A 13233-nucleotide genomic window follows, 5' to 3' on the forward strand; every position below is an offset into this window, starting at 1 on the left:
CGAGACCAGCCTGGGCAACACGACAAAACCCCATCTATACTAAAAAATACAGATATTAGCTGCGCATTGGCAACTCATGCCTGTAGTCCCAGCTACTTGGGAGGGTGGGGCTGGAGAATCGTTTGAGCCCTGGAGGTGGAGGTTGTGGTGAGCCTAGATCGCACCACTGCACTTCAGCCTTGGTGAAAGAGTGAAACGCTGTTTCAAAAATACACACACACATACATACATACATACATACATACATACATACATGCATACATAAAAGGAAATATTCATGGTGTCATCTCATTTCCTAGTAAAGGGGGTGGGGCTATATTTAGTAATTTGTTTTTCTAAAGGCAGATAAATACTATCCTCATTTCAAGTGCTCTGTAGCTGGATGGCTTTGTTTGACTTTCTTTAAAATTATTTTTAAAGTGTGAGCAAACATAATTTTATATAATATCTTCATCAGATTTAAATGATGTAATTTAGGTAACTCTTGCAAAGGCTTTATATTTTTTTAAAAATGTAAACCATCCTTACTCTACTATTTCACCATAGATGAACACTCAGTACATTGACACAGCTTATACTATTTTTTGAAGGTTGAATTTTACATAAAAACAAGGTTATATTCTATGCCTGTGGAAAAGTTAATATTCATTTCTTTCCTGTCATCCTGTGAGCTTTATTAAAACTGCTACCACCTGTCAGCAAGAGGTAGAAGAGCATCATAATGAAAGGAATTGATGCTGAAATATCTTTCTGAAGAAAAATAGAAGCAGCTTCTTTTTTTGACTTATGATATATGGGGCCTCAGCTAATCAACATTGCAAAAGTTTGAGATGATTGGAAATCTTAATGGAGGCAAATGGAGCCATATCCAGGCTTGATGGGATCTGAAGCATATAAAATTTGGGAGGTTTTCTTTAAAGAAAAACAAAAACAAAAACACAAAAAAATGCTTTCCTTTAGAAATTTATAAAACTTCTAATGGAAGGTGTTGGATTCTCTCCTGGGGCCCTCTGGGCAGGAGAAGCCCTTAAGCTTAAACTTATTTAACTTCAAGGTACACACTGCCTTTTGGGCAAAGAGGAGAAATATTAGTTCTGCCTATGGGCATGAGGTGGTCTCCAAACTTCCCTCCAGATCTGGCCCAATTTTTCAAACCTTCACTCCCTACTGAAAATAAGTTTTATTTCTGCTATAGAATTTCCACCTTGTCTTCTTCAGTCCTGGTTTCTAATACATCTGTCTTATAACTTGAAATCTCTGAATAAAACTTGCTGAGTAGGTATTTTTTAATTGGTAGATGATGAGTTGACCAAAATTCAGCACTTGGCCAAAATTGCTGAAAATTGAGAGAAACTGTCATGGATGTAGTTGACAATTCATTGGCTTTTTTCATGTTTTAAGGTAGTATTAAGATAACACACCAGCAAGCAAAGTATCTTAATCACATTATCCCTGAAGAAATGTAATCACTGACTTAAAATTTAATATTTCATATTATAGAGGCTCAACAGGAGAACTGTGTGTTGGAACCGTATTTCCATAATACATCTTGTTCATAAGATCTGTGATGTCAAGGGCTATGTATTCATCCTGCTGATCCCAATGTCTAATGTGTCTTACTAGATATTTGCTTCACAAGAAAGAGAAGTGCTGTGTTTAAAAATGTAGGCTTTGGAACTTAAAATATCTGATAAGCATAATCATTACACACCAGGGTTACTTCCTTATATCATCCTAAAACATTTAGGAAATGTGCTCATTTTATATATTGAGAAAGTAAGATTATCTTTAAAAGTGTGGATTTTGGAGCTAGGCCCAGTGCCTTTGACTGTATTGCTTACTTTGTGCTATGGGGCAATCTTTATGTCTTTATGATTCCATTTTCTCATTTATAAATTGAGGTATCTTAAGGTTATGATGATGATTAAATGGTATAATAAATGTGGGCTACTTGGTAAAGTGCCACATAAATAAGCCCTCTGAAGTGTTTACCTATTGCTGCAGCTGTTTAGCCATTGATTCAGCATCATACAAGCACACATCTAATGAATTCGTACTTTTAGTGAATGAATAAAAAATGGTATCTTTATAAACTCGAATGTTGTCCCTTGTTAGAAAATTAGAACTGTGAAACCCAACTTATTTTCATTTTTGCCTTAGAGATCAGTAAGCTTAGAACGAAATTCATTATTCCAGTGGTGTAACTTGTTCAGTTCAATTCTAGGAACAACTACTACTTTATTTTCTTCAGTTGATCCCTATTCTCTTTGATCCTTTAATTTCTGATTTTATGTCATCTCAATCCATAAATCACTGCCAAGCCTTTTGAAAGGGGTATAATTTATATTAAATGGCCTATCTCCCATTCCCCGTTAACATCTTGACCATGTGCAATTGCATGCCGTTCTCATCTGTGAGGTTTTAGTTGTAGCATGGATTCTTTCTAGGCTTAATTGGAAAAGCCGTCAATCCTGTAAACCACTTACGACATCCCACAGTGTACTATACAGGTTAATTTTCCATGACTATTACATTTTGTGACACTGGTTTGAAGAGCAAAATCCAAATTATCTGCTTACTAAATGTATAAATTCAGAAAATGACATCTTTTCAAAATTCTTTTAAATTTTGGGGTAAGTTTAGGTAACCCCAAAAGTCCTATTTGGTATTTTAGAGCCAAAATCTAGACAGAAGGTGTAATGTAAAACACAGTTTTGTCAAAACACTCAGACCATTGGCTTATTTACCTGCTTGTAGTTTATATTAAAAAGTAAATTATCATTGAATGAGATTTTAGGTCTTTCTGAAAATGAGAAATTTCCATTGAAAGATATGGCTAGTCATGTTTTTGTTGCTTAAGATTTTATAGCTGGAAATACTGCATTTTAAAAATCTCTTCAGTTTTTCATCCACATTACAGCTAGATGCTCCTAAATGTGTTGAAAGATTTCTATTAATATATGGTATTAAATGATTCATAATTTGAAGACTCTTAAAGTTCTTTGATCTTATAGCTAAAAATACTGCAGGTATTATAGTTACTAGAAAAAATTTCCCATTCTATACTGGCTTGTCTATTATCTGCAGCTTACTTAGAATTTTTAAAGGACAGTATAAATAAACGGAAACCCCCAAATCTGGTACTGATACTTGACTGGAAGACCCATGGCCTAGTTCCAGCTGTGTAATCAGTAGCTTTGTGATTTTGACCAAATAAGTTAACATCTCTATGCCTTAATTTTCTTATCAATAAAATGAGGAAAGTTGGGCTAAACTGATTCCTAAGATCCCATTCAGCTGTAGAAGCCTTTGATTCTGTTGTCACAAAGCAGCACACAATGAAATACTTTATTCAAAATGAAATGGTGAGCCAGGCATGGTGGGCCACAGCTGTAATCTTAGCACTCTGGGAGGCTGAAGAAGGAGGATTGCTTGAGCTCAGGAGTTTGAGACCAGCTGGGCAACGTAGTAAGACCTCATCTCTACCAAAAAATTAAAATAAAATAATATAAAATAAATAATTGGTGCAGTGTTATTAAGCATTGGCCCCTGGAATATATCCAAAGGTCAGGAAAGAAGGTCACAGTTCTGTATAGTCTGCATAGCTGCAACCAGGCTGGCTGATGCAAGTATCTGTAAAGTTACTGTGGCTTTCTGTTTGCCTGCTGGGATTCTAGCATTGAGGATAGCCTCTGGAAAACAGTGCCACTATGAGCCAGTTTCAGTTCCATTGAAGGAAAAAATGATTTGAGAACCTCAAAATGGGATCCATGGACTTCTGTATTCTACCAGGGCTCAGCAAATACTTCACGGGTGATTTGGTTGGTAGGGATGAAAAGAACATTGAGACAGCTTTGTTCACAAACATTCTTCAATTTGAAATGTTAATTATTATGACAGGCACTATAGCATGTGTAATCATGAATAATTATAAGAAGCAATAAAGCTCATAATATTAAAGAGAGGGAACTCGAAAGGCAGTCTTCCTGGGTTTAAATCTGAGCACTGTCTCTCAATAGCTTTGAGAGTTCAAGCAAGTCGTTTAACCTCTTTGTGCCTCAGTTCCTTCATGTATAAAGTAAGTATAATAATAGAACCTGCCTTATAAAGTTATTCTGGAAATCAATACATTATTAAATGTAAAACATTTAGAATGTCTGGCACATAAATTCTTCATAGGTGTTATCTATTGTTATTACATTATTTTCACAGAAAATATTTAATGTTTGCAATATCAGGAATAGATTTGGGTACAAATAACTGAAAATCCTAAGATAATAATGACTTAGGCACAACAAGATGGCTGCTAAAGCACTTCCCTTTTAAACACAAGTTTTAGAAGTCACATTTGACCATTTGGTTTACCTCTTCTTGACGAGAACTTAATTATGAGGCCAAATAAGCTTCAAAGGAAGATGTAAAATGTGCAATTTAATCTATGGGGCTATGTGATTAGTTCAAAATATAATGGCTTTATTATTGAGGATTAAAGAGAGAATATTGGGAAACAGCATCTTTCCACAAATATAATTACATTTTGAAAACCGAGTTCCTCAGTTTTCTCAGTTAAGGGACAGCTTCTTTGCCAAACTGTTTATATTATTTGCATATCTAAATATTTAATTTCAGTTATTAGTGTTGTGTTATTTAATTGCCTTGCACACAAAAAATGGACTGATTTCTCAAAAATGATTACATGGCAAAAATAGAATTAAAATATTAACATCAGAACTCCAGTTCAGGCACTAAATTTAAATTGACATAAGTTGGTAGAAAGGACTCTGCTAGTGCCATAATTTAGGGGAAGCTCCTAACTACGGAAATGTGTGAATAGGAAGTATGGCAGTGAACACTAGTGTTCAGATTTGATTGGACTGATGATCTACTGACCCCCTAGTCACCTGTTAGGAAACTGTAAAAATAAGCTACCCAAATATGAAATTGATGATTCTTTTTTCCCAAAAGGCAGAAGTTAAAACCCTGCAGACGTCATTTAGAATTTCAATCCTTTGTGTGACACAAGTCACATTATTACTGAGAAGCTTGTCAGCCAACCCAAACTCTTATGATAAATGGGTGTAGAGGGGAAGCAGATTAATTATTGGCAAAACCTCTTTGTTAAATGACATTTTTTGTTCAATGACACATCACACATTAGTAGCCATCAATGTGTAAGTACAGTCACTATTTTATGTACTAATATTTTTCTCCCAGTAAAGCACAAGAACTGGGGTACAGAGACTGAATCACAGTTCAGAATATATTAATTACATGCATTCATTCATTTATTTGTTCATTCAACATACATTTTTTCAGGGCCAAGAGTTATTCCAGGCAATGGAAATATGGCAGTTAACAAAAAAAATAAGCTCTTACCATCATAGAACATATAATTCTAATGACAGAGAAATGCTTGATGACTTTTACCACTATTTATCTCTTATGACGCTGTGTTACATGAAAAGGAAGTGATTGCTGTGAGCATTCTTGTGTAGGCTGAGCAAGGTGAATTAGGATTTTTAGAGAGAGTGAAACAGTTTTTGGTTGGGGCAAGAGTAGCATTGCTATGTATATAAGAGTTTACCTGGATACTTGTCTATCTTCTGCTTTACTTCCAAGAGCATTTCCTAATCAATAGTATACGTCCTGGTGGTGATTAAGAGATGAAGGAAGTAGTCAAAATTGTGACTAGGATGGAATTGCAGTCATTGAGTTTCTATGTTAGTGTTCTGGGCAAAGAAATACAATACAGCTTTCTCCCTACTCCTTCCCAATGGCAAGGGGGTCACACAAGATTACCTGAAATATGGAATAAAAACATCTTTTTATGGACAGTAGATTGACTCTTTTTTATATTAAGTGGCATGCTCAGTTGGTGTTTCTTTATGATATTTAGTGTCTTGAGTAGTGTGGCCCTATCTTTGTATGGCTGCAATATTACTGTATTTAACATTAAGGATAAATTATTGGAGATTTTGAAGAAGACTGAATAGTGATACAAATGGTTGTTACCAAGAGTTATATTTTTTCTCCATTATTTGATTTTCTTTATTTGAATAAATAAATCGAATAGCTTATGTACAAATCAGTGCAAATGCTGCAGCAGGATATAAAAGTGCATTTCTTTACGTTGAAGGAAATGGTTAGCTTTGCTTTAAATGTGACGAGTTTTTCAACTGAAAGTAGACACAAGGGAGAAATCCCTCCATAATTCCCAGGTCTACATTTGCTCCAAATATTCCCAACTCTCTGAGAGAGGCACGCCAGACTTGCCGTCATTCCTAATGTTTTATAATGGTAAAGAAGGGCTTTCTAATTTAGATGAAATAGAGTAAGAAAAGAAACTGAATGGATATGGAATCCGATTTTTAAAAAATGTTAGATTTAGGGGGTTCTTGTGCAGGTTTGCTGCATAAACTGCATGACTCTGAGGTTTGGGCTTCTAATGATCCCATCACACAAGTAGTGAATAGTGTACTCAATAGGTAGTTTTTCAACCCTTTTCCTCCTTTCTTCCCTCCCCTCCTTTGGAATCTCGTGTTTATTGTTCCATCTTTGTGTCCATGTATATCCAATGTTTAGCTCCCACTGTTAAGTGAGAACATGCAGTATTTGGTTTTCTGTTTCTGCATTAATTTGCTTAGGTTAATGGCCTTCAGGTGCATCCATGTTGCTGCAAAGGACATCATCTCATTCTTTTTATGGCTGTGCAGTATTCCATGGTGTATGTGTACCACATTTTCTTTATCCAGTCCACCGTTTATGGGCACCTGGGTTGATTCTATGTCTTTGCTGTTGTGACTAGTGCTGCTATAAATATATGAATGCAAGTGTCTTGTTGGTAGAATGATTTATTTTCCTTTGGGTATATACCCAGTAATGGGGTTTCTGGGTTGAATAGTTGTTCTATTTTTAGTTCCTTGAGGAATCTCCAAACTTGTTTCCACAGGGACTAACCTCATTTGCATTCCCACCAACAGTGTGTAAGTGTTCTCTTTTCTCCACAACCTTGCCAACATTCTATTATTTTTGACCTTCTTATAGTAGCCATTCTGACTAGCGTGAGATGGTATCTCATTGTAGTTTTGATGTGCATATCTCTGATTAGTGATGTTGAGCATTTTTTTCATATGTTTGTTGGCTGCTTGTAGGTCTTCTTTTGAGAAGCATCTTTGTCCTCTGCCTACTTTTTAATGGGGTTATTTTGGAATCTGATCTTTGGCTCATGTCAGATAAAGATACCTTTGTGAAAGATTGCAAACAGCAAATCTCTTGCTGATATGAAACTAGCGATTTTAAAACTTTTAATTTTTATTTAAAATTCAGATGACTTTTTTTAAACAAAAGATTGGTGACTGTATGCTGAGTGCTATTGAAGTAGTCCACAAATCCCTTCAGTTTGAGAAATACTACTCTTGGCAGAAGAACAGAAATAAGATACATAAAAGACAATATGAGGAAACAAGAAAAGTCAGAGTTGGGCATATAAAACTTCAGGGAATAGTGGTGGGCCCAGATGTTGTTTAAGGACTAAATGTAAAGTTTACAAGTATTTAATGTTCTGGTTATCTGTGAGGTAACAAACCACTTCAAAACCTAATGGCTTAAGATGACAACTATTTATCTCACCAATCTTTGTGTTGGCTGTGTGCTGCTTTGTTCAGTTGGGGCCACACCATATGCATTCAGCCTAGCTTAGCAGAGGCCTCTTGGTTTTCCTCCATGTGGCAGTGTCTCATCCTCCAGGGCCTCTCCAAGTGGTATCTCTCTAGTTGGACTTACTTTTAAAGCATGGCAGCTGAGCCCCAAGATGGGTGTTCCAAGAAGGAAACCCGAAAGCTCAGTGCTTGCTTAAGGTCACTTGGCTAAAACAAGTCATGTGCCCAAGCCCAGAGTCAGTATGAGAAGCACAAAGGCATGAATCCCTAAGGCATGTTTCACTGGGATCTACCAGTGAAACAGTCTACCACAAGTGTGGAAAGAAAGAAGCCTGTCATTGCAATGTTTATATTTCTTATCAAACCTGAAGGACATTCTATCTTGGAAATGGGACAAGTTAACACTGTGATGGTTTGAATGTCTATGAATGTGATAATCAGAATATTTTAAAGCAGTGGCTCACAACTTCGGCTGCACAGAAGAATCACTTAGGGGAACACTGAAAACTGCAGGTGCTTTAGATTGCAAAGGCCAATTAAATAACGTTTCTCCAGGTATGAGTATATTTTAAGGCTCTTTGGCAGATTTCTAAAGTGCCATCAAAGTTGAGACAGCACTGTTGTTTCTGAGATTGACTTGAAGGAGGACAGCCATATATTTTCTTTGCACCACTGTTAGAATGCTTGCTTAGATGTGCAGTGAATAAAGGATCAAGCGTGGCATTCTTTATGATTCTTGTTTGGCTCCGTGGTTATGATTTCTTCCAGTGAGATACCATCTCAATCATATTTCTCCCCTTAGAACTCTAAAATAGTTAAGTATTTTCTCAAGTGGCCTTACAATATTTCTTATGGATATATCTGATTTGAGTTCCTCAGTTTTCCTTCTCTGATGTTCCTGTTTCTTATTCATATCTCATATAGACTTGTCACCCTTCTGTGTCTGTGTCACTTCAAATTATTTGATCCTTACTGTCCTTCCACATCTCAGTCAGAGCAGATGCCTTCCTAATATCTAAGCTATCAGGCACTTTTTGCTGATTGTCCTTCTTCTTGTAATGTTCTCATAATAATTCTTCATGACTGCAGTTACTCAAATGAGTTCTATAATTCAACACCTTTTTGGTTCCTCTGAACACATAAAATTAAAATTTAAATGCATAAACTTTCCTATCTGATTGGCCACACCTTTAAGTTTTTTGTAGTGTTAATTTATTTCAAAATGTAGTATGTATACCTGGTAAAGTAAAACTTTTCAAATAAGTATAAATTAAAAAGGAAATCTCTTTCCATGGCGCACCCACAGTTTCATTCCATGGAGGAAACTATTAGTGCTTGTTTGTGTATTCTTCCAGAAATGTTTTTATATACCATAATATACATATTTAAAAATATAGCAGTGTTTTTAAGCATAATGTATTGTTTTGAACCTTTAAAATTATTTGATATATCTTGGAGATTTTGTCATATCAGTGGTTTTAAAAATGTCATTATAGTTCACTATATGGCCATACCATAATTTATTTAAATGTTCCTCTGTTGTTAACATTTGCATGTTTTTAAGTGTTATTTCCAACATATATCTTTCTGTAAATGTATAAATTACTAGTGGGGAATTGCTGGGTCAAATAGTCTGTTTCCTTGGATTTTGATACCTATTGCCCAAGTGCCTTCCAAAGAGATGCCACTAATTTTATATTCCCACAACTGTTTATGTGATTATACCTGTTTTCTTATATCCTCATCTGCATCTGCACAGGATTTAAACCAAATTTTATTTTTTGCTTTAGTTTAGGCCTTTACTATCTCTTGTCTGGTCTAATGTAATCTGTTTTTTGTTTACCCTTTTATAGACATTAGCAGAGTCTGGAACATATAGAAGATTACCTATGAATGTTAGAATGATAGATTTTACTGAATTGTAGGACATAAAATTTCTGCTTTTGTTAATCAGTAACAAATATCCAATGAAATATAAATACTGCATGGTATTACTCTGAAAACAGAACCCATGCTGAGCATTAAAGTAGCCAAATAGTCTAACAGGCATTATATGTTTTTTAATTAGTTTAAGTTTTTATATTTTTGAGTTAAAAATCCCAGCAAAGTACTAGAAATAATGCTTGTATGATATTTTTCACCTTAGTGGGTTGTAACATACTCAAAGAGGAAGAATACATGAATTTTCATTAGAAATAGTGATATGAAGAGTTGATATACATGAAATTAATATTTATTTTTGAATCGTGTTAAAAGCATTTTTGCTTGTATTGATTTTTGTGGGGATTTTCTCTTGTATACAAACAATGGAATAAATCATGACAAAAAGCTTAACATATGTAGTATAATATTTCGTAAAGTCAGAAGAAATTATAGCTTATATAATGAAAAACTGACATTGAGCAGTATTTTATTATATTGTGATTAAAAAATCATGACTTTACAAATTACATTTCATATCTTGCTCCTGTAGTTTTTCTTTTAATATATTGAAACTGTTTTATTAATAAGGAAGTTTCAACTTTTTGGGAACCTTTTACTTTGAGGCAAATACAGTTTTCCTGGTTCATTATTAAACTTATCTCTCTTTTAAATATCTTGCCAATTTTTGAGAGTGGTGGAAGGTGTGGAAAGCTCTATGTTCTTTAGAGTTTGAAGAAATATTTATTGTGTTAGGTATATTAATAGAAAATTATTTACTTTTCGTAGGTGAAAGTACTGTGCTATAAAATGTCTCTCCTTTTCAAAATTTGCATTATCCATCATTAATTCAAGTGAAGTTGTACTTTCAACATGGAATTGTGAAACTGAAGTTGTTCACTTTCTATTTAGAAGTTACTTCTGTTCAAGGATATTTCTTTTTACCTGTTGCAGAAGAGCATCTTAATAGCTGCCACATTTGTTGACTATTTTCTATATGCCAGTATTTGCACTAGACATTTTACAGATGTTCTTTTATTTAATCTTTACAATAGAACCTTTAAAGGGTTATTATTGCATTTATGGCTGGCAAGAGTAAAACTCCAACAGATTAAGTAACTTGGCCAGTGATGACACAAATTTGTTAGGGGTGGAGCTGGGATGCAAACCTAACTCCAATGTCCACAATCATTGTAAGGCCAAGGATGACTTTCATGGGATTGAATTTTAGCCAACAGATCAAAATTCTAAAGAATTTATTTTAGTGTTTCATCATCTTCTCAAACCTTCAGCTTCATTAAGGTTCAGTAATTAAAAATGGGAATAACCACATTTTATGATCCTTGTTAGAATACAGATCACTAAAAGGCACACCATTCAGTTTCCTTGCTAAAAGAGTAGTCACCAAGATAGTCTCCTAAGTTGAGAGCAGAGGCAGATATTAATAATGTCAAGTTGCTCAATCAGTCCTTGAGCTGTGTGGCTTTTAAGGAATTGGATTCAAGAATGTGAATTCAGTTGTGTGGCTACTTCTGGGTTGGCTATATTTTCCCATTTATTAAATTCACCCATAGTTGTTTTTTTTTTTAAATAAGGGGAGCTTGCATTTCTACCTAAAAATTACAAAAGAAAATAGATTTTTCATGGTTTCTTTGAAATGTAATTTCTTACCATGATATCTTCAATTATCACAGTTTAGATATATTACAATGTAAAAATATTTGCTTAGAAAGCTTAAGTCTTTGAATGTTCATCTGGATTTTATGTTTAAGAGAAGAAATTTTCCTTTATTTTGGCTTTAATGAAACACCATGTCAAACAGTGATTTATCTGACATGTAAATAGTTATAAGCCTTGTTTTAATTTTATATTTTAAAACATAAATGTAGTCCGTGGTATAGTTATAACATGCATTATATATGTTGCCCTAGTGTCATGATATTTTTATGAATCAGGCTTTCAATTTCAAAAATCAGCTTTTGCTTTTTTATGCTCCTGGGTTGGATACTGTCATTGTCTTTAATATCTAAGGAAAATGTCTCTTCTTGCCATTAAGCCCACAATTTTCTTTTTTAAAAAAATCAGATAATGCTTATATATTGAATGATAAAGATTTTCTTTTCTTTTCTTTCTTTTTCTTTTTCTTTTTTTTTTTTTTTTGAGATGGAGTCTTGCTCTATCACCCAAGTCGGAGTGCAGTGGCACAATCTCAGCTCACTGCAACCTCTGCCTCCCGGGTTCAAGTGATTCTCCTGCCTCAGCCTCCTGAGTAGGTGGGAGTACAGGCACGTGCCACCATGCCCAGCTAATTTTTTGTAGAGATGGGGTTTCACCATATTAGTCAGGATGGTCTCGATCTCCTGTCCTTGTGATCTGTCCACCAATCCACCCGGCTTGGCCTTCCAAAGTAATAGGATTACAGGCATGAGCCACGGCGCCCAGCCTGAATAACAAAGATTTTCTAAAGCTAGATCAAATAAATTTCTAACAGCTCAAGAGGCAGGATTTCTATGAAGTTAGAAGTAAATTTAAATTTAAGCCTTGATTCATCTATAGACAGATATTTGCATTGAATTAGGAATTAGGTGTACATTGATTTTTTAAAGGTGTCAATTAAACAGTATGGGAATTGGAGTTTTAATTTGTTTCTTTTAATGTCTCAGGTCAGGCAATGACTTTTTCCCATTTGTTATTGTTTTGAATCTTATATGTTTTCTTTAGTGTGATGATTAGGGGGACTTAACTGCCAGCTGTTCATCTTTCTTTTTTCTTTTTCTTTTTCTTTTTTTTTTTTTTTGAGATGGAGTTTCACTCTTGTTGCCCAGGCTGGAGTGCAATGGCACGATCTCGGCTCACCACAACCTCCACCTCCCAGGTTCAAGCGATTCTCCTGCCTCAGCCTCCCTAGTAGCTGGGATTATAGGCATGTGCCACCATGCCCAGCTAATTTTGTATTCATAGTCGAGACAGTGTTTCTCCATGTTGGTCAGGCTGGTCTCAAACTCCCGACCTCAGGTGATCCGCCCACCTCGGCCTCCCAAAGTGCTGGGATTACATGCGCGAGCCACTGTGCCCGGCCTTGTTCGTTTTTCTTTACTTGACAATTAGGTTCCCTGTATTGCCCTCTGCCTCATATTGTATAACCCTATAACATAGCTATATGATTTCTTCCTAAATATGCATCTCAGGGCTTGACCTACCAGGGACAGCATGGATTGTAAACTGCTTTCCGATGTTGACAGCACTGCTGTTGTTCTATCCACCTAAATCTGATTTAGCTAAAACAAAGGCAGTATATCTGCTACCTTAAGTTATTATATATAGATTCAGTTTGCTTTGTGTTTGTTCTTTTAATTTGGTTTTACAGATTAAAGTTTTGACTCTATCTGATTATTTTGTGTAAATGCATTTTTCAGGTCTGATGCATAGGCAACTTTGCCTAAATAAATTAGCTTCCTGGCTGGATTAGCAAAAGACTCAAAATTCTTCAAAATATAGGAGTAATTTTTTTCCGAACAGGTACTAAAGTAGTTTCCATTAAACTGGGGAAAAATGAATATTAAAAAAAGGAAAATTGATTTAAAAAAGATTATAGTACTTTATGAACTTATTCCATAGAGGAGATAAACAGTGCATTTTTACTCCCAATAATAGA

At 35.0% G+C, this 13233-nt stretch overlaps 1 protein-coding gene across 3 annotated transcripts in view; it reads left to right on the top strand.

The window, feature by feature from the left end:
* The window catches only part of PARD3B (par-3 family cell polarity regulator beta), a 1074947-nt gene that overhangs the window by 206686 nt on the left and 855028 nt on the right, over positions 1–13233 (top strand). The gene's annotated exons all lie outside the window — the stretch shown is intronic.

This window comes from Pan paniscus, chromosome 13, assembly GCF_029289425.2.
Source record: "Pan paniscus chromosome 13, NHGRI_mPanPan1-v2.0_pri, whole genome shotgun sequence".
Lineage (NCBI taxonomy): Eukaryota > Metazoa > Chordata > Mammalia > Primates > Hominidae > Pan > Pan paniscus.